The following is a 21,509-nucleotide window of genomic DNA, read 5'->3' as shown; positions in this document are numbered from 1 at the left end:
ATGTAAGCCAAAGGATCCAGCAAACATTCTTTCCCAGGCTTGGAGAACGCATGTTCCTGGGCATCCATGATCTGAGGAGGACATCTCCGCTTTCTTTAATTGGACCTGTTTATTCTGACGACTTGCAGATAAGCAGAGTTCAGGAAATGTGGTCAGGAGAAAGTCTTTAATGATGTTTGCTTGATTACAATTATGAAACTGCTCTGCAGTTTACATACATACATTACAATTCCCCATCATTTACTCAAGTGGTTGCTAAGTAATCTCTGATCTGGTCCCACAATTAGAATGAATAGGCCTGGCTGCCGGTTGGTCACGAAACTGTTCTGTTCATCATTTGTTCATTGACTTTGGGTTGTCCTGAACTGTAATGGGATGTAGCAAAATGCTTCGCACAGTGCCCAAAAACAAAAAATGGAAAAAAAAAAAAAGAATCCTTGAGTGAGTTTACTTTTCCCTTCTTTTGAAGTCGCATTTACTCATTTAGCCATTGCATATAATAAAAGTATGATTTTTTAAATGTTTAAGATATTGCAAATAGGACATTTTAAATTAAGCAAAATAAAAACTGAGCATGTAAAGACAAAACGAAATGTTCTTTCTCTCATCAATCACTATTTATAATAAAATAATTATTTTTATGATGACAAATGCCTATCTAGTGCTTATTAAGTGTGAGGCGCTGAGTACTCTGTATATATTAACTCATTTAATTCTTACAGTGATCCTGTGAGATAAGAACTATTCTTATTTTACAAATGGAGAAACTAAAGCATAGAGAATTAGGGATGTTGATGACAGTTATATAACAAGTGGCAATGGCAGGAGCCAAAGCCAGTCCACCTGTTTCTAGAGTCTGATCACTTCACAATTATGCTCTGTGGTGTAAAAAAAATACTTAAAGGAATTTTTCATCTAGAGAGGCCATATCTGTGGTACTTAGTTTCATGCATATTTTAGTTTTTTTTCATTTCTGGGCAACTTGCTCTTGCTGTGATGGGATACATAATACACTGATGTGACATAAAACTGAGTGTGACATGGGTTAGTGAGTTTTCACTAATGGATTTACACCTTAATATACCGAGCATCTGACATTTTGGCCTTCTCAGGAATTGGAACTGACCTCCCCAAATAAGGATTTTTCTGAATGAAATGAAATTGATTGAAGTTGAATGAAATGCTGGGGGAGGTATGCTGTACACCCTGGAAACCATGTTATTCTGACACTGAGGTCTTGTTTCCATGGCAATAGGTCAGGGCATTAAGTTTTACAGGGCTGACACGATGATAAGATTTGGGTTCTGGGTTTGTCCTTTATTCTTCTTTCCCTTGGATTCCTGACTTCCTCACAAGTTAGTGATAACCAATTGTTACAGGAGGAGAAAAAAACCTTTAGCAGCCAGTAAACATTTCTAGAACTTAATAAAAGGAAAAGGTTGTATTCTCATTAAATCATTCAACCTTTTCAAAGGGTGCCTTACAAAAGTTTTAAGAGGCTTTTGCTGTTATAAATTATGTGTATCCTCATGTCTGGCTTGAAGGTTGGAGGTTAAAAAAATATATATATACTACTTTCTTCTCCCTCCTTTATTTGCACTTTTTTAAAGATCAACACTGATTTAAAAAAAATGGAGTGGGCATATAATGGGGGAATGGAAAGGGAAAAAATGGAGGGCTGCTTCTTTTATGCTGATTGTGATGCAACAGCTCAGAAATCAACTATTTTGTATATCTCCAGGTCCATGAAGTCTAATATGTTCATTCTGTTGCTTTTCTTAGAGAAAAAAATGATCAAGTGATACTTTAGAAAGAAAGGGCATGGCCAACTGAAAAGAGAAGAGGTATAGATACTTATATCTTGCATTGGTCTAGCCTCTAATGGAAATGATAATTATAATGGAAAACCCTTACATAGAGTTAATATGTTCCAGACACTGTTCTAGGTGCTATGCCTGTATTCACTCATGTAATCCCTACATCAACCCTATGAGGTAAACCATACTATGACATTCACAGCTATTTTATAGAGAAAGCATAGAGATATAAAAAGATTTCCCCAGAACTTCAAAACTATTAACTGATAGTGGGAAGAAGGAAAGGGGAGGGGCCTGGTGGAGGGAGGGGATTAGGAGGTACAAACTGCCATGTATAAAATAAACTATAAGAATATATTGTACAACACAGGGAATACAGCAATACTTTATACGTGGGATATAACCATTAAAAATTGTGAACCCCTATGTTGTATACCTGAAACTTACATAATACATCAACTCTATCTCAACTGAAAAAAGTTAACTGGTACAGGCAGTTTTCAAACCCAGAGAGTCTGATAGCCAACCTATGAGGTTAATCGCTAGTCTATGCAGTCTTCTACTTTGTGAATCATTGATTCCTATTCTGAAGGAGATCAGGCCTGGGATTTCTTTGGAAGGAATGATGCTAAAGCTGAAACTCCAGTACTTTGGCCACTGCATGCAGAGTTGACTCATTGGAAAATACTCTGATGCTGGGAGGGATTGGGGGCAGGAGGAGAAGGGGACGACAGAGGATGAGATGGCTGGAAGGCATCACTGACTCGATGGATGTGAGTCTGAGTGAACTCCGGAGTTGGTGATGGACAGGGAGGCCTGGCGTGCTGAGATTCATGGGGTTGCAAAGAGTCAAACACGACTGAGCAACTGAACTGAACTGAACTGATGATATGGATAGAGTAAAAGGACAAAGTAGGTGATTAAACAATTAGTTCCACTAGAGGACTGTAAGCTATATTATATATATGTATATATATATGAGACCTCTGTAAGGTAATGACTACTCAAGAAAGAAGGCTTGCTTAACCACAAAACCAAGCAGGCTTTCTTAGCAGCAAAACCATACACAAGTCATGCCCCCAAACAATAAAACAATGATGGCATGAGATCTATATCTTGCCCAGTGAACTCAGAAAGTTAATGATTTCCTAGGACGTGCTCTCTACACACATAAAAAATGGTAATTTGTGGACCTAGATCGACCATGTAGGGGCAAGAAAACTCCTCCGCCCGACCTGGCGGAGGAGCTGAAGATGGAAGCATGATGTCTACTCAAGAAAGGCAAAGAAATTGTTTTCCCTTTCCCCACTCTCCCTTTGATTATAAAAATGTAGCCCAGTAAGTTCTCAGTGAGGCATTTCTCACCCACCCACTTGTAAACCTCACAAGAGTCTCATTCTAATAAATCACTTTGTTTCTCGCTCTATTCTTTTCTGTGCTGAGACATGAAGGACTGTGGTACTGGAGCTCTTTGGAGCCCCTCAAACGACACTCAAATGGTTTCACCTATTTCCATTTATTGGACTTGACACCATTTTTAGCTCTTCAGTTCCGTGTCAAAATACACAGCAGTTTTGTTCATTTAGATGTGTGTGTGTGTGTGTGTGTGTGTGTGTAAGTTAATTAAAATTACTTTCAAACAGAATCTTGGAATCTCTTTAGAGATACTTGTGAACAACTTGGGTGTCACAAGTTTAGGGATCAACTGCACAATATTTGTGTTCATGCTTCTGTTAATCTTTAGCTGAAAGGAGAAACAGCTAGATGCTCTGCTCTTTAAAATAATTCTTTAATCAGTTCCTTCTGAAATTTTCTACAATTTTTCCTCAGTGCCTCTATTCTAAACCTGAGTGTATGAAATTGATATATCTAAATATTTAGTGATGCCATAATATTTTTTTCAGTTATGCAGGCTTAAGACAATGATTATTAATGCTTTGGTCTGTGTTTGATTCAGGCCTGAGCACAATAATGCTATTTAGTCCAACTTGGAGTTCGTATTTAGGTTCTGATTCTTGCTTAATTTTTATTTAATTCCTGGTAGATAAGATCATATATATCTATTTGATATGAATTAACCCATAGCATGAGGCTTCCCAGGTGGCACAGTGATAAAGAATCCACCTGCCAATGCAGGAGACACAGGAGACTCAGTTTGATCCCTGGGTTGGGAAGGTCCCCCAGAGGAGGAAATGGCAACCCACTCCAGTATTCTTCCTGGAAAATCCCATGGACAGAGGAGCCTGGCAGACTACAGTCTGTGGGGTGGCGTAGAGTCAGACACGACTGAGCACACATGCACACACACACACAGAGCTCACGGCATGACCAAATCTTCATCAAAGTGAGTTTTTACCTGCATAGTCATAAAATATTATCATAATAGCACCATTATAGCCTCAAACTTTTCACAATATCATCAGTGGTTATTCATTAGATTTCCATTTAACATGACATTGAATTAAAGTACTACCACGATTTACAGTTTGATGACAATTAGAGTGACATATTGCTGCTGCTGCTGCTGAGTCGCTTCAGGCATGTCTGACTCTGTGTGACCCTATGGACAGCAGCCCACCAGGCTCCTCTGTCCACAGGATTCTCTAGGCAAGAATACTCGAGTGGGTTGCCATTTAGGTTGGTGCAAAAGTAATAACAGTTTCAGGCTGTAAATTTTAAATCATTACAACTAGGCTCAAACACATCTTTATTAATCAGAATAGGAACCATTACAATCAACACAGCTTTGCCAACTAGAAATAAATTTGCTTATTCTTGCAGTAGAAAACAAAGAAAAACCCCACGCTTTGGGATTCGATGAACTCTCAGCATTTTCTGCGTCCTGCTGGTTGTGGAAGCGTTTTCCCTGCAAAAAGTTGTTGAGCTGCTTGAAGGAGTGGTAGTCAGCTGGCAAGAGGTCAGGTGAATATGGCAGATGGGCCAAACTTCATAGCCCAATTCATTCAACTTTTGAAGCATTGGTTGTGTGACATGCAATCGTGCATTATCTCAGAGAATTGGGCCCTTTTTGTTGACCAATGCTGGCTGCAGGTGCATCTCATCGATTTGCTGAGCATACTTCTGAGATATAATGGTTTTGTCGAGATTCAGAAGGCTGTAGTGGAGATGGGCAGCAGACTGCCAAATAGTGACCAGTATAGAATGAGGACATTTATTGTAACATACTACAGACTTGCTTTTTTTGGGGTTCAAGTTTGGCTTTGGGAAGTGCTTTGAAGCTTCTTCTTGGTCTAACCATTGAGTTAGTTGTTGCTGCTTGTTTTATAAAATCCACTTTTTGTCACACATTACAATCAGATTTAGAAATGGTTCATTGTTGTTGCATAGAATAAGAGAAGCCACTTCAAAATGATTTTTTTGATTTGTAGTCAGCTCATGATGCACCCACTAATCGAGACTTTTCACCTTTCCAATTTGCTTCAAACAACAAACAACCATAGAATGACCGACACTGAGTTTTGGGGCAACTTCTCATGTAGCTGTAAGAGCATCAGCTGTGATGATGCTCTCGGTTGGTTGTCATAAACTTCCTATAGCCAGCCACTACACTCTTCATCTTCAAGGCTCTTGTCTCTTTTGTAAAGCTTCTTGAACCACCACTCCACTGTCCATTCGTTAGCAGTTCCTGGGCCAAATGCATTGTTGATGTTGCAAGTTGTCTCCACTGCTTTATGACCCATTTTGAACTTGAACAAGAAAATTGCTTGAATTTGCTTTTTGTCTAACATTATTTCCATGGTCTAAAATGCATATAAAAAATAGCAAGTAATAATTCACTAGCAAAAAAACATAAAGCTAGAAATGCACATTAAAATCATGTATAACATAACTGCATTTATTTAAAAAGGTACTCCAATATCAAATGGCAAAGTTCAACAATGCAAAACTGCAATTACTTTTGCATCAACCTAATAGTTGAATCCAACATTTTAAACTCTGTACCTATAAAGCTGTTTAATAAATATATTTTTAGGAGTTTCTATTTTAGGGACCGGGAACAATTCAGCATTTTTTGTTAAGATTTGCATTATTGAAAACTGAGTCTGGTGCACAAATGCTGCACGATTGACGGTGCTTCTGTACCCTCTAGTGGTCTGATGCAGAACTGAAATAACAAGAATCTCCAAGGAAAATTGCCTGGGAATTCTGGGGTCTGGGCAACAGTACCTGCATGTACATGGCCATAAATTTTAAAAGGCAAATATAAGAGATTTAAGACCAGGCTTCTATAGTGGGGTAATGTGAGTGTGGATTTTCATCCTCTAAGTTGGTTTTTACAGGCATGACAGAAGGAGTATTGATAGTTTAAAAAAGTTCCCCCTCTCCTGCTTTAAATTTCTTAATTTCTCTGAAATACTGGAGCTAGTAAAATGTTAAGGGCTTCCCAGTTAGCGTTAGTGGTAAAGAACCTGCCTGCCAATGCAGAAGGCATAGGAGACTCAGGTTCGATCCCTAGGTCGGGAAGATCCCTTGGAAGAGGGCATGGCAACCTGCTCCAGTATTCTTGCTTAGAGAATCCCGTGGACAGAAGACCCTGGAGGGTTACAGTCCATAGGATTGCAAAGAGCCAGACATGATTGAAGAGACTTGGCATGCACACACAGTATGTCAAAACAAATGTTCTCTATCTATAAGGTTTCTCCTCAGTGACGTTATTGATGTTTGGGTTCTGTAATTCTTTGTTGTCCACCCTCATCCCTCACCCTCTGTATTGTAAGATGTTTAGCAGCATCCCTGGCTTCTTACCTACTAAATAGAGTAGCATCCCCAGTCGTGATAACCAAAATAATTTCCAGTATTGCCAAACATCTCTTGGGGGAAATTTCCCCCCTTGATTGAGAATCATCTTAATGATTCCTGTTAGGTAAAATGGGAGTAATTCATCAATCAAAATAAATAGCTCATTTAAGACTTAGTATGAGTCAGATGGATAAAGAAGCTGTGGTACATATATACAATGGAATACTATTCAGCCATAAAAGGGAATGTATTTGCATCCATTCTAATGAGGTGCACGGACCTAGAGCCTATTATACAGAGTGAAGTAAGTCAGAAAGAGAAAGATAAATATCATATACCGACACATATATATGGAATCTAAAGAGATGGCACTGATGGATTTATTTTCAGGGCAGCAATGGAGAAACAGACATAGAGAACAGACCTATAGACATGCGGGGAGGAGAGGAGGGGGAAGGTGAAATGTCTGGAGAGACTAACATGGAAATTTATAACACTGTATGTAAAACAGATAGGCAATGGGAATTTGCTGTATGACTCAGGGAACTCAAACAGGGATGCTGTGACAATCTAGAAGGGTAAGATGGGGAGAAAGATGGGAGGGAGGTCCAGGAGGGAGGGGACATGGGTGTACCTATGGCTGATTCTTGTTGATGTGTGCCAGAAAACCACAAAATTCTGTAAAGCAATTATCCTTCAGTTAAAAAAAAAAAAAAAAAGACAGCATGAGTCAGGCCATGTACCTGTATTATTTAATTTAATCCTTTTTACAATCCTCAGAAGTCAATCCTTTACAGTCAGTCCAGATAGTAAAATTGTCTCCATTTTACTGATGAGGAAATTAAGGCTCAGAGGAGTTGAGCAATTTTCATGACATCACATAGGTAAGTGGGAGAGCCACACTAAATTCCAAGTGGTCTGGTTCTGGAATCTGCATTTGCAAACATTCTACTGGTGGTCCAGTGGATAAGAATCTGCCTTGCAATGCAGAGGACATGGGTTCGATCTTTGGTCTGGGAAGATCCTACATGCTGTGGGGCATCTAAGTCCATGCCCCACAACTACGAAGCCAGTGCTGTAGAGCCCACAAGCCACAATTACTGAGCCCATATTACCGAAGCCTGCATGCCCTAGAGCCTGTTCTCCATGACTAGAGAAGCCATAGCAGTGAGAAGCCCATGATCTCACTGCAACTAGAGAGCAGCCCCACCTCACTGCAACTAGAGAAACCCCATGAGCAGCAACAAAGACCCAGTGAAGCCAAAAACAAACAAACAAAAACAGAAGAGAGAATAAGTATATATTGCAAAAGTATAACTCCTTATTAAGCCCCCCAAAGGAATGAACAACAGAATTACTAATTTATGGGTAATAATAATCTACAGATGCCAACTTATGGTAATTTTCTGAACTGACAAAACAGAAAGGAAAGATAGTGTGTTGACCTTGTCAGAGGAAGATTCATTTTTTTCATGCAAGTCCCCACTCTCCATACAGAGGTGGAAATGTATAAAACAAAGCTCCTGTGCTCTGAAGCTTGCTCATATTGTTGCAAGCAATAAGTAAATGAACAAATGTCTAATATTTCATATAGCAGTATGCCATGGAGAAAATAAAGCAAGTTAAAGGGGATGGAGAGGGTCTGAGAAGAGGTAGAGAGCTTCTGTTTTACACACGGTGATGGGGAAGTACTCCAAGTAGTGAGACAGCAAGTGCGAAGGCCCTGAGGCAGGAGCAGAGTTGACGTGGGAGCAGCTTGGAGTGTAAGAGCAAAGCAAGAAGCCAGTGAAACTGGAGCAGAGTGAGTGAGGGGGAGTGGCAGATGAGACAGAGCGCGGAAGACCAAGGATGCCCTGAGGTGTAGCAGGCCTTTGTAAAAAGACTTCTCAACTTTTTACTGAGATGAATATTTATCAAGAATTGCCATTATCTGACTTATTTTTCAAAAGACTAAGTCAATCTTCTCTCTCTTATTTGGGAAACAATTTATTATGATGCTTAAGAGTGTAAGTTCTGGGATCAGACTGACCTCATTTTAAAAGATGACTTTAAGAACGTACTCCCTGTGGGCTTTGGGGCAAGTAATTTAACTTATCTGAGCCTCTGAATTCTTATCTGTAGAAAAGATACAGTAATATCCTAGTTAACTGAATCGAAGAGCCTTTAGATATAAGATGCACCATGATTTTGTGTACTAGCAAGAAAATTACAAAACAACACTGCTAATCACACATGAATCAGACAGACCAGGCTTTCCAAGTGTGAAAATGTCCTTAAGCAGTTTTTTGGGTATTTAGTCATCTATCCTGACGTTATTTGCATTGCTTGGCATGTAATAGCCAATTATTTCACCTAAAGCTCAGTAATGAAAGAAAGCATAGCTTCATCTCTTTGTTAGTGACCTCATTTCTTAGGCCCCTTAAAGCATTTGGTGGTTGCTTTGTAAGAAAATCAGGAATCAGGGTCTTTACTGTAATGAATACTTGCTTTACTAATACCAAATTTGATCCACTTTCTTGATAAGCTTTTATGCTGGTTCTGCTCATAAAATAACCTTCAGTTTAAAACCAGATCATAGTGTAAAAGATTTTTAAACAACAATTCAACCCAACATGTGTAGTGCCAAGGATGTGCATACGTCAACTGAAGTGACAGGATTATGAGTTTACACATTCACAGACAATGATAGAATTACATCATGTCTGCCCTCTAGTCTACGGTGATTGTAAGGTGACATCTTGTGTTAAAATGTCTTATATCTGTGGGTGTGCATCACCGACTGAATGAACAAGAATTTGAGCAAACTCCAGGAAATAGGGGAAGACAGAGGAGCCTATCGAGCTGCAGTCCATGGGGGTGCAATGAGTTGGACATGACTTAGTGACTGAATGACAACAACAAATATGTGTGTCTATCTATGTGATATTATGATATATATATATATTATATCATAATATAATATTACCATATAATGTATTATATGATGTTATATCATATGATAATATCATATTATATATACATTATTGTTGTTTAGTTGCTAAGTTGTGTCTGACTCTTTGCAACCCCATGGACTGTAGCCCATCAGGCTCCTCTGTCCATGGGATTTTTCAGGCAAGAATACTGGAGTGGGTTGCCATTTCCTTCTCCAGGGGATCTTCCTGACTCATGGATTGAACCTACTTCTCTTGTATTGGCAGGCAGATTCTTTACCACTGAGCCACCAGGGAAATCCATGTATGTATATATTAAATTTAAATAAACACACAATCTACCTGTGTATGTATTTATTTTAAAATTGATGGAATATGGGATAATGCCTGCCCTAAAGAGTTAGAATTAGCATGGGAAGTTCCTGGCTCATTGTTAGTCACCAGAAACTATTATCATTCTCATCTCTATGAAGACTTTATATTACAAGCTTCCATCTCTTTCTATAAGACTCCCTAACTTAATTTCCTCTGTTTTACACAGGCTCAGATCTTTCAATTCTAATTACTCAGGTGGCTCTCCCTCCTTCCGCACTTTCTAGTCTCAGAAGCAAATAAAATTACAAGTCTCTAACTCCCTAAACATTTTTTTTCCCCCAAAGTCATTAATCAATGGCTCATATTAAGTAAAAAAATTGCCTCAGTTCTCTGGAGAACCTTTCTATGGCATAATAGATTCTTCCTTATTTCCTATCCCCTGAGCAGCTATTAAATTAAGATAGATATTTGTCTTGCAATTTTTTTATTCTCTTGATGATTTGAAACACTAAGGGAACTTTGTCACTTTGTCTTGTGTTAGTTGCTTAGTCGTGTCCAGCTCTTTGTGACCCTATGGACTGTGGCCCACCAGGCTCCTCTGTCCATGGAATTCTCCAGGCAAGAATGCTGGAGTGAGTTGCCACACCCTTCTCCAGGGGATCTTTCGGACTCGGACCAAACCAGGTCTCCTGCACTCACTTTGTCTTATCTCTTTTATATTTATTCATCGGCATGCTTGGTTGGTCCACCCTTCTCAGAGAAGGTCATGATTAGCTGATAAGCTCAGTATCCTGGTTTATCCTTCTAATCCTAATGTCATGTGAGATCATTTAAAGAAAAGATTGGAGGCAGCAACATGGCTGATTATTATTTACCCCACGCCTTTTTACATCTTCCTGGGAGGTTGCACCTCTTGACCACCTGCCTCATCAAATTAAAACAAGAATGAAAATAGCTGGGGTGGGGAGGCAAGAGATCAAAAGGAGGTCTAGGAGGAAGCCCATCTCTGGGACCAGTTTGCCCTCATTATGTGCAAGCTGGGAATGGCCTGGGTGCTCAGCTGTCCCGGAATCTCAGGCAAGGCAAAGAGCTTGTCAGTGTCTACCAGTCCCACGTGATTAACAGCCTCTTAAATCTTTAGATTAAATTGCTTCCAGGTCTTTGAGAGCAGGTGGTCTGTTCGGCACTATAAACTGTGGAATGTCAAAGAGGGGGGGATGTATCCATTTGTGAGGGCAGATGGGCAGCTAAAAAGGCCTTCATTCTTTGGTTGAGCCCACTTAATCTGGGTAGAGTGTCATAAAGTTCAAGATTGGGTACCTTTAAAATTATTGATTATAATTTAAGGTAATCTATCTAAACTGCAGCACTAAAAGTACTTCATCATTAAAAGTGCTCTAAGCAGTTTAATCCACTTGTATTGGCACCTAGATTGTAATTCGTAAAGAGGACAGGGGCCAGATAGTTGCCTCAGAGGTCACTTAAATTCTAATTGATTTTCCCTGAAGTTTCTAAACAACCTGACATGTTGATCCTCCAATGCTTTTGACAGTCAGCTCTGTCTCAGTTGGATATGTTTCAATTAACAAATTAATATTTTTTGTTTCATTCTTCAAATTCATACAAAAATGAACCCTGAGGCATTTTAACAGCCCATTCTTGTTAGGAATGTCTAGAGTCCTGCTCTTCCTTAAAAAAAAAAAAATTTTTTTTTAAAAAATATTTGAACATCCAAACACCTGTGGGTTTTAAGAGGCCTCCCTCTGGCATGTTTCAGATAAAGAAAATGGTTATGAAGAGAGAGAAGTCATTCATTGTAATTTGTAACCATGCACTGATCTTATCCAGTAAGGATCTGTTTTCAGATGAGAAATACACAGTCTAGACAGGAAGAAGGAAGTGGTGGGGAGCAGGAAACAGCAGGCTCTTTGTGTCTCTATGGATTTAACCTCTGGGCAACCATACATTGTGGGTTGGGGGGAAAGGATTAGCGAAGCTGAGGGAACTAAATACATATTAACGTTCACACACAGACACATGATTAAAAGTCAACCTGTTCTTGCTAAGAGTCTGTTATATGCAGAGTGTTCTCCCTGGAAGGAAAGATAAGAGCGATTCTCATTGATCTTACAGAGATTTGTCTTATTCTCTGTCAAATGAAGTTAGAATTTGATTGAAAGCCACCTAAAGCTTTTTTTTTTTTTTTTGAGACTCTAGACTGATCACCTATCTGATGCCATAACCCCTACTACCAGGGCATTTTCAGTTCTGAGATTATTCTGGGAAATATTCTGTCCATGGAGACTTTGGGAGGATCTGATTTTGTTTGGCCAGCTTCAAACCAACCTGCCAAAAATAATTTTGACTACCTGCTATTTGCCTATTTTCCTAGAAGACGATAACTTTATTAAAAGTGTGGTAAATTGCATTCTTGGCCCTAATTAATCACCCAGTCCCTGTAACCACTCTGTTTGCTAGGTGACTTTGAAGCTATCCTACTAAAGGAGTAGAGAGCTATTCAGTGACCATCTGGTCCTTGTTTACTCAGGAGTTTCCTGGTTCTAGCATGAAAATTTCCTCATTCTGGGAAGCCCCCTTTATCTTAGGCAACTGAAGATTCTTGACCACCCTTACTTAGCAAAGTATGTTTTTTTACATGCTTTTACTTTGGGCTTGGCCACGTGATTTTCTTGGCCAACAGAATGAAACTGAGATGGCAGTGTAGGTTCTGAGCCTAAGGCATTAAAAGACACTGTATGTTTGTGGTTTTGCCATCACCATGAGGACATGCTCTGATTACCCCATTAGTTCAAGGAGGAAGAGTGGTGTACAGAGCAGAGCCAACTTCAGCTGAGCAGCTCAGCCAAGCCCAGTTTATATCAGCCTACCCCAGAAAAGCTAGGTTTGCATGAGTGATAATACATTCGTTTGTTCTTTTGAACCACTGATTTTTGCTGTGCTTTATAACTCAGAAATAATTAGCCTATACTAATCAGTAAGAAAATGCACTGGTCATAACAAACACTTTCTTCCAACAACACAAGAGAAGACTCTATACATGGACATCACCAGATGGTCAACACTGAAATCAGATTGATTATATTCTTTGCAGCCAAAGATGGAGAAGCTCTATACAGTCAGCAAAAACAAGACCAGGAGCTGACTGTGGCTCAGACCATGAACTCCTTACTGCCAAATTCAGACTTAAATTGAAGAAAGTAGGGAAAACCACTAGACCATTCAGGTATGAACTAAATCAAATCCCTTATGATTATACAGTGAAAGTGAGAAATAGATTTAAGGGACTAGATCTGATAGACAGAGTGCCTGATGAACTATGGAATGAGGTTCATGACATTGTACAGGAGACAGGGATCAAGACCATCCCCATGGAAAAGAAATGCAAAAAAGCAAACTGGCTGTCTGGGGAGGCCTTACAAATAGCTGTGAAAAGAAGAGAAGCGAAAAGCAAAGGAGAAAAGGAAAGATATAAACATCTGAATGCAGAGTTCCAAAGAATAGCAAGAAGAGATAAGAAAGCCTTCTTCAGCGATCAATGCCAAGAAATAGAGGAAAACAAGAGACTGGGAAAGACTAGAGATCTCTTCAAGAAAATCAGAGATACCAAAGGAACATTTCATGCAAAGATGAGCTCGATAAAGGACAGAAATGGTATGGACCTAACAGAAGCAGAAGACATTGAGAAGAGATGGCAAGAATACAAAGAAGAACTGTACAAAAAAGATCTTCACGACCCAGATAATCATGATGGTGTGATCACTGACCTAGAGCCAGACATCCTGGAATGTGAAGTCAAGTGGGCCTTAGAAAGCATCACTATGAACAAAGCTAGTGGAGGTGATGGAATTCCAGTTGAGCTATTCCAAATCCTGAAAGATGATGCTGTGAAAGTGCTGCACTCAATATGCCCTCAAATTTGGAAAACTCAGCAGTGGCCACAGGACTGGAAAAGGTCAGTTTTCATTCCAATCCCAAAGAAAGGCAATGCCAAAGAATGCTCAAACTACTGCACAATTGCACTCATCTCACACGCTAGTAAAGTAATGCTCAAAATTCTCCAAGCCAGGCTTCAGCAATATGTGAACCGTGAACTTCCAGATGTTCAAGCTGGTTTTAGAAAAGGCAGAGGAACCAGAGATCAAATTGCCAATATCTGCTGGATCATGGAAAAAGCAAGAGAGTTCCAGAAAAACATCTATTTCTGCTTTATTGACTATGCCAAAGCCTTTGACTGTGTGGATCACAAAAAAACTGTGGAAAATTCTGAAAGAGATGGGAATACCAGACCACCTGATCTGCCTCTTGAGAAATTTGTATGCAGGTCAGGAAGCAACAGTTAGAACTGGACATGGAACAACAGACTGGTTCCAAATAGAAAAGGAGTTCATCAAGGGTGTATATTCTCACCCTGTTTATTTAACTTATATGCAGAGTACATCATGAGAAACGCTGGACTGGAAGAAACACAAACTGGAATCAAGATTGCCGGGAGAAATATCAATAACCTCAGATATGCAGATGACACCACCCTTATGGCAGAAAGTGAAGAGGAACTCAAAAGCCTCTTGATGAAAGTGAAAGTGGAGAGTGAAGAAGTTGGCTTAAAGCTCAACATTCAGAAAACGAAGATCATGGCATCCGGTCCCACCACTTCATGGGAAATAGATGGGGAAACAGTGGAAACAGTGTCAGACTTTATTTTTATGGGCTCCAAAATCACTACAGATGGTGACTGCAGCCATGAAATTAAAAGACACTTACTCCTTGGAAGGAAAGTTATGACCAACCTAGATAGCATATTGAAAAGCAGAGACATTACTTTGCCAACAAAGGTTCGTCTAGTCAAGGCTATGGTTTTTCCTGTGGTCATGTATGGATGTGAGAGTTGGACTGTGAAGAAGGCTGAGTTCCGAAGAACTGATGCTTTTGAACTGTGGTGTTGGAGAAGACTCTTGAGAGTCCCTTGGACTGCAAGGAGATCCAACCAGTCCATTCTGAAGGAGATCAGCCCTGGGATTTCTTTGGAAGGAATGACGCTAAAGCTGAAACTCCAGTACTTTGGCCACCTCATGAGAAGAGTTGATTCTTTGGAAAATGCTGGTGCCAGCCGGCAAAGTCAATCAGGTCCGGAGAACGTGCATGGCGGGGCTGAGAAAGGAAACTAAAGCAAGAGACTACAACAAAGATGGGGTTGAGAGTTTCAGACACGTCTCTACGAAGGGACGCAGTCTGACACCAACGTTATTCAGCATCTTATATTTATACAGAAAAGCGTGAGAAAGACAAGACCGTTGACATTTTTTCTTGGTTGACCTATACATCTTACAAACAGTCACAAGAAATCTTGAGAGCATGGGAATGGCACCCTGTTATTATTTCTTACACCAGATAACATTTCCCTGTGCGTGAGAAGTTTGCACAGAACTCCAGGTGTCCACAGTAAATAAGCGCCTAATCTCTGGGGTGGCGGGACAGAGAGCTATGTTTGCAAGCAAACCCTCAAGGACTGAGGCAGCTCCCAGAGCTTGTGTCCTTTGGACAAAGGACCCCATTCTCACGGGCAGCTCCCTGCATCTCCCTCTTTCTTTTTATATAGGCGCACGCTTATGTTCCTTTAACCGCAGACCATTTCCATAGATGGAAGCCTTTATCATCCATAGATCATCAATCAGTTTTTTAATTAAACAAGGTGCAAGAAATAAAACAGTTAAAATTATTAAGAATAGTCCTCCCATGGCTGCTCCCAATACCAAATACTATTGACAGTAGGTACATGTCGAAAAAGTTCTTTAACAAAAGACTCAGCTCTTTTTGCAACATCCAAATCAGGTCTGGGTGTATTTTCAATGTTCATTATTTCCTGATGTAGATGCAGCAAATTTAAGGAAATATTTTTATTATGTCAAATATCTTCTAAATGAGCTTTCACCTTATCCAAAGCAGTTATACTACCATTATATTTTTTGGGAGTAACACAGATCCATCGAAAATCAGCATGACATTGTACTCGTAATCTCAACTTTGAACCTCTTCACCTAAAAATTTTACAACATCATAAAGGGCATTCAATTGATCCTCTAACTTTTTGTCAATATCTTCTTGAGTCCCCAGGGCAATGGATACATTTTGTGCCAGATTATTAACAAAAGTTGCAGTTTGCACTGATTGTGCCAGGGACAGGGCTGCAGTAATAGAGGAAGCAATAAGAGTTACCAAAGCTACAAATCCCAGAATTATTAACCTTGTTCTCCTGTGATAACGCATTAAAGCACCCTCTACTTCTCTCTAAAGTTCAAGTCCTGTTTCATCATACCAAGACCCATTAATCTTTACAGGAACCATAACAAAAGCAGGCTGTCTTAAGACTAGAACCCTAGTTTGATTAGTAATTTCCCTGATGCAGTTAGTTAAGGTACAATTGTTACAAGTTACATTATAATTTCATAACCCAGGTTGTATTTTTACAGATTTTACTAGTAAAGCATAAGGGTGAGGCACACATGCACGAAGGTATCTCATGGTGAGATTCCGCAAATAACCGTGTCTCACTTTCGATCCCACCTGAAGGTAGGAACCCTCACATCCAAGGGCGGCAGCTAGTTTCCAGATTTCTGTTTGGAACACTTTAGAGCCGCCCAAGTTCCAAATACGGGATGCAAAGTTTCTATTATCCTGAGCTCCAGGGTTTCGGGCTGGGTCTGAAGACCAGTCCCACAATGACTCATTTGTCCCAAATATGTTATAAACCGTAGCAGTTCCATCTTGACACAGCTTCCATGGTGCAGCAGTGACTCTTCTCTTTGTTTTAAAGTCGCAGAAAGGGATATCTAAAGGACCAGTTCCATTACGACATTGAGGAATTCCAGATTCTTTCGTTACTCCAGGAATATATAGGCTCCAACCATTGTCATAATCAGCATGTCCTGACTCCCCAACAAAAAGGCATCCTATTGAATTAAAATATCTAGACAGACAAATAGGTAACGATCAAACACTCCATGATAAGAGAAATTAACTTGATTAGGAATAATATGTTTATCTGAAAATCCACCCAAAACCACAGTATCATTAGTGTATATGGGAATGGACCGACCCTCCCAGCCCACCGGTTGGAGAAGGGGAGGGTCTGGAAAATAAGCCCAGAAAGCACTTGAATATTCTTCAGAATGTGCAGTATTAATCTCATTTAAGATAATTAATAAGGTTATCAGGAAGCTTAAAGGTGATATCGGATCACCCTGCATAACAACGCGATTCTGTGCCTCTCGCATCAATGCCTGGAGTTGTTGCCGAGATGGTAATTCATCATGCTCTTGAATCGCCAACCTCCTCATCTGGTTTACTAGAGATCGTCTCTGCTGTGCGTACCAGCCTTTCCGGCAGCCAGCGCGGCGCTTCGGCATCCTGTGGGAAAACACAAACATGCCCTCGTCCCCAAATTAGTACAGGATCTGGTCCATACCATTTTCCCACAAGTGGGTCTTTCCAAAAGACTTTAGGTCTTATTGTTTGTGCATCAAAGTTCCAAAATCGCTGTGCTGCTGAACGGCCACTTATATCCAATTGTAAAAAATTTAGAACAAATAAAGCATGGTTTAGAGAGCTGGAGGGGGTATTGGGATACAATTCCCCCTTCTTTAGTTTTTGCAATTGATATTTGAGAGTTTGATGTGCCCGTTCAATGATTCCTTGACCTTGAGGATTATAAGGGATACCTGTTTTATGTGAGATAGACAATTGCGTACAAAATAATTGAAATTTTTTTCTAGTGTATCCTGGACCATTGTCTGTTTTTATGGTCTTAGGGGTTCCCATAACAGCAAAACATTTAATGCAATGAGCTATACAATGTTTGATAGCTTCTCCGGATTGTAGAGAGGCATGTAAAAAGCTGGAGAAGGTGTCAATAGTAACATGAACAAATTTTTGTTTACCAAATTCAGGAATATGCGTAACATCCATTTGGCATATGTCGCTTGGCAACAATCCTCGGGGATTAACTCCATAATGGGGGACACTAAAAAATTGAGGACATGTTTGACACTGCTTAACAATCTGTCTGGCAGCTTCTCAAGTAATGCCAAATTGAAGTCTTAAACTATTACTGTTTTGATGGTGTAAGCTATGGGAAGTTTTTGCCATTTGTTCTAATGAAGGAAATATCATACATGTAGCTTCGTCAGCCAAAGCATTGCCTCGTGCTAAAGGTCCAGGAAGCCCAGAGTGAGCACTAATATGACCAAAATAGCATTTATTAACTCTAGAACAATAAAATGTTGTATATCACGAAAAAGAGTTTGGATAGTAGAATTCAGGGTACCAATAAATGGAACAGTCTCAATAGTCTTTAAGGCTCTTATGATATATTGACCGTCAGAATATAAATTAAATGGAGCAGAGATTTGTAATAGAGCCTGAAAAACGGCAAATAGTTCTACTTCTTGAGCAGACTTATAATATTAGTACGCCAGGCGGCAGTATTGTCCTGTATAATCAAACTAGCTATTCCATTAGAAGAGCCATCAGTAAATACAGTTGGGGCGTCGGCAAGGGGCTGAGAAACAACGGTTTTTGGGAAGAGAAATTGGTGATAATGAGCAAATTGCAAAATTTTATCTGAGGGATAATGATTATCAAGCCGTCTACTAAAACCAGCTAAGGCAATAACTCAATTTAGTCAACACCATTCCCGCCTGCTCATCTCTTATCATTTTACTAATTGTCTCAAGCAGGCAGGCAACAAAATCCTGATGTGGTTCATCTGGCCCCTGGCGAATTTTAGATAAATCTTCAGTCTTTTTATCAGAATTTGGAAGCTTTTTCCATGCTCATGGAGCCGCAGCACTAATCTGAGGGTAGGCTCCAGGCAAATAATTAAGTTGATTATTAGTGCCTCGATAATCCCCCTCTCCCACCATCATTTCATAAGTGGTGTTCAGTCCCTGTCGCCGATTGATATTGGCTGTGATCCCACACTGCTCAGAAAACTCAGATTTCCATAGTAAATAATCTCCTCCAGATAAACAAGCCCGAGCAACCTGTTTCCAGTCATTAGGTGGCAGATTTGATTTCCTAAAGCCTCTGTAATAGCCTGAGTAAACAGCACAGTCGGGCCGTATTGTGCACAAGCCATTTTTAACTCTTTCAGTTGCTTAAAGGGCAGCGGTTCATAATACCTCTGCTGTTAAGCATTTTCAAATACTGGATAGATTCCTGAAAACCCGGGAATATGTTCTCCTTCTTCGTTAGCTTGCTTAATCGCTTGTTGAAGAGGAGATAATAATATCTCACTTGTAATTTTTATGTTTTCACCGGGCAAAGAAGCAGGGATAGTTACAGGCTCTCGTGGTTCTACGAAAGGTGCAGGTGGATTGAGCCCAGCAAGAACTGAGGGAGGATATGTTGGAGGCATAGGCTGGCTGAAGTGGGAGTCTCCCTGTGCATCCTTCTTTACTGTTATAACAATTTTTTGAATTAAATTTTCCAGCTGTTCTTCGGAAAGCCCTGAATGCTTTAATTCCCCTTTTGCTGAGGGGGGTTGCATGTTAACCATCATTTCCCAAGGCATATCCTCTCTATGGTACTGAGCTGCTTGTTCATTTAACTCTTCCTGTTCATCAGAGCTTAACACATCATCATTCCCTCCAGCCTTACAAGCTGTTCCCTCAGGCACGGCATAAAGCGGCTCAGGCGGAGGGGCAGAAGGCTCTGCAACTTCGGGTTTTGTGGAATCCCAGAGGGCCATTTGAATCTTACGTCCCTCATGTTTAAGATCCAGACAGTCTCTTATGAGAGTCCACAAAGAAAAAGTATCTACAGGGACACGATTGGGACCATGTAAGGAATAGTATGTCTGCAATTGTTTTCCTACTTTTTTTCAAGTTTCCAGATTAACTGTTCTTTTCTCTGGAAACCAAGGACAAACTTCTTTTATAAAAAGTAAAAACTTCTCTAGCTGTAACTTATTTACATGAATTCCCCTGCCTTTTAACATAGTTTTCAACATATGTACAAATAACTGGCGGCTATTGTCTTATCCCATGATTTATTACTCTCGACAATCACCCTCCCTGCACTTTACTTTAATAATTAGGAATTCCTTGTTACTTACCTCAATCTTGACGGGCAGCAGCCGTCGTCGCGCTCCGATTCTCAGGTCCCTTTTCGGGCGCCATCTGCCCGTGCCAGCCGGCAAAGTCGATCAGGTCCCGAGAACGTGCACGGCGGGGCTGAGAAAGGAAACTAAAGCAAGAGACTACAACAAAGATGGGGTCAAGAGGTTCAGACACGTCTCCATGAAGGGACGCAGTCTGACATCAACGTTATTCAGCATCTTATATTTATGCAGAAAAGCGTGAGAAAGACAAGACAGTTGACATTTTTTCTTGGTTGACCTATACATCTTACAAACAGTCACAAGAAATCTTGAGAGCATGGGAATGGCACCCTGTTATTATTTCTTACACCAGATAACATTTCCCTGTGCGTGAGAAGTTTGCACAGAACTCCAGGTGTCTGCAGTAAATAAGCGCCTAATCTCTGGGGTGGCGGGACAGAGAGCTATGTTTGCAAGCAAACCCTCAAGGACTGAGGCAGCTCCCAGAGCTTGTGTCCTTTGGACAAAGGACCCCGTTCTCATGGGCAGCTCCCCGCAGGAAAAGACCCTGATGGTGGGAGGGATTGGGGGCAGGAGGAGAAGGGGATGACAGAGGATGAGATGGCTGGATGGCATCACTGACTCGATGGACATGAGTCTCAGTGAACTCTGGGGGTTGGTGATGGACAGGGAGGCCTGGCGTGCAGCGATTCATGGGGTCGCAAAGAGTCGGACACGACTGAGCGACTGATCTGATCTGATCTGATCTGAATCAGTGTTATTGGGGGCTTTCCAAATGGTGCTAGTTATAAAGAACTGCCTGCCAATGCAGGTGATGTAAGAAATGTGGGTTTGATCCCTGGATCAGGAAGATCCCCTGAAGAAGGAAATGGCAACCCACTCCAGTATTCTTGCCTGGAGAATCCCATGGACAGAGGAGCCTGGTGGGCTACAGTCCATGGTGTTGCAAAGAGTTGGACACGACTGAAGCAACTTAGCATGCACACAGCATGCACACAATCAGTATTATTAGTACCCAGGAGTGGGTTAAAATGGGCTCCCCTAATGGCTCAGATGGTAAAGAATCCACGTGCAATGCAGGAGACCCGGGTTCCATCCCTGAGTGGGAAGATCCTCTGGAGAAGGAAATGGCAACCCACTCTAGTACTCTTACCTGGAAAATCCCAGGGATGGAGGAGTCTGAAAGCTACAGTCCATGGGGTCACAAAGAGTCAATGACTGAGTGACTTCACCTTCACTTTAGTAGGTTAAAAGCTTTACATAGATCATCTTCTGCTACCATGCCATGAAATAGTAATGTAATTATTTTCCAGCTGGGAAAAGTTATAGATAGAAAGATGGAATAAACGCCCAAAACAAGCAACGAGCTGATTCCAAACCTGCTTTTAAAGTAATCCAATATCTCAAAGTTTCTAAAAGTATTCAACGAATACAAGCTCATTGTGAAAGAGTCAAGCAAACCTTGCATATATAAATAGGAAACATAAATGAGAAAAAAGTAAAACGTCATCTCTTTTCCTTCCTGCTCCTCCCCCTTTCTCATTTCTG

General features: G+C 40.5%; 1 pseudogene; it reads right to left on the bottom strand.

Annotated features, from left to right (window-relative positions):
- Positions 1 to 18,477: 18,477 nt before the first annotated feature.
- Positions 18,478 to 20,512, bottom strand: LOC133247193 (uncharacterized; annotated as a pseudogene).
- Positions 20,513 to 21,509: the final 997 nt, after the last annotated feature.

The sequence above is a fragment of the Bos javanicus genome, chromosome 5 (genome assembly GCF_032452875.1).
Source record: "Bos javanicus breed banteng chromosome 5, ARS-OSU_banteng_1.0, whole genome shotgun sequence".
Taxonomy (NCBI): domain Eukaryota; kingdom Metazoa; phylum Chordata; class Mammalia; order Artiodactyla; family Bovidae; genus Bos; species Bos javanicus.
The sequence above is the reverse complement of the archived record's forward strand: the minus strand, read 5'-3'. Positions and strand labels throughout refer to the sequence as shown.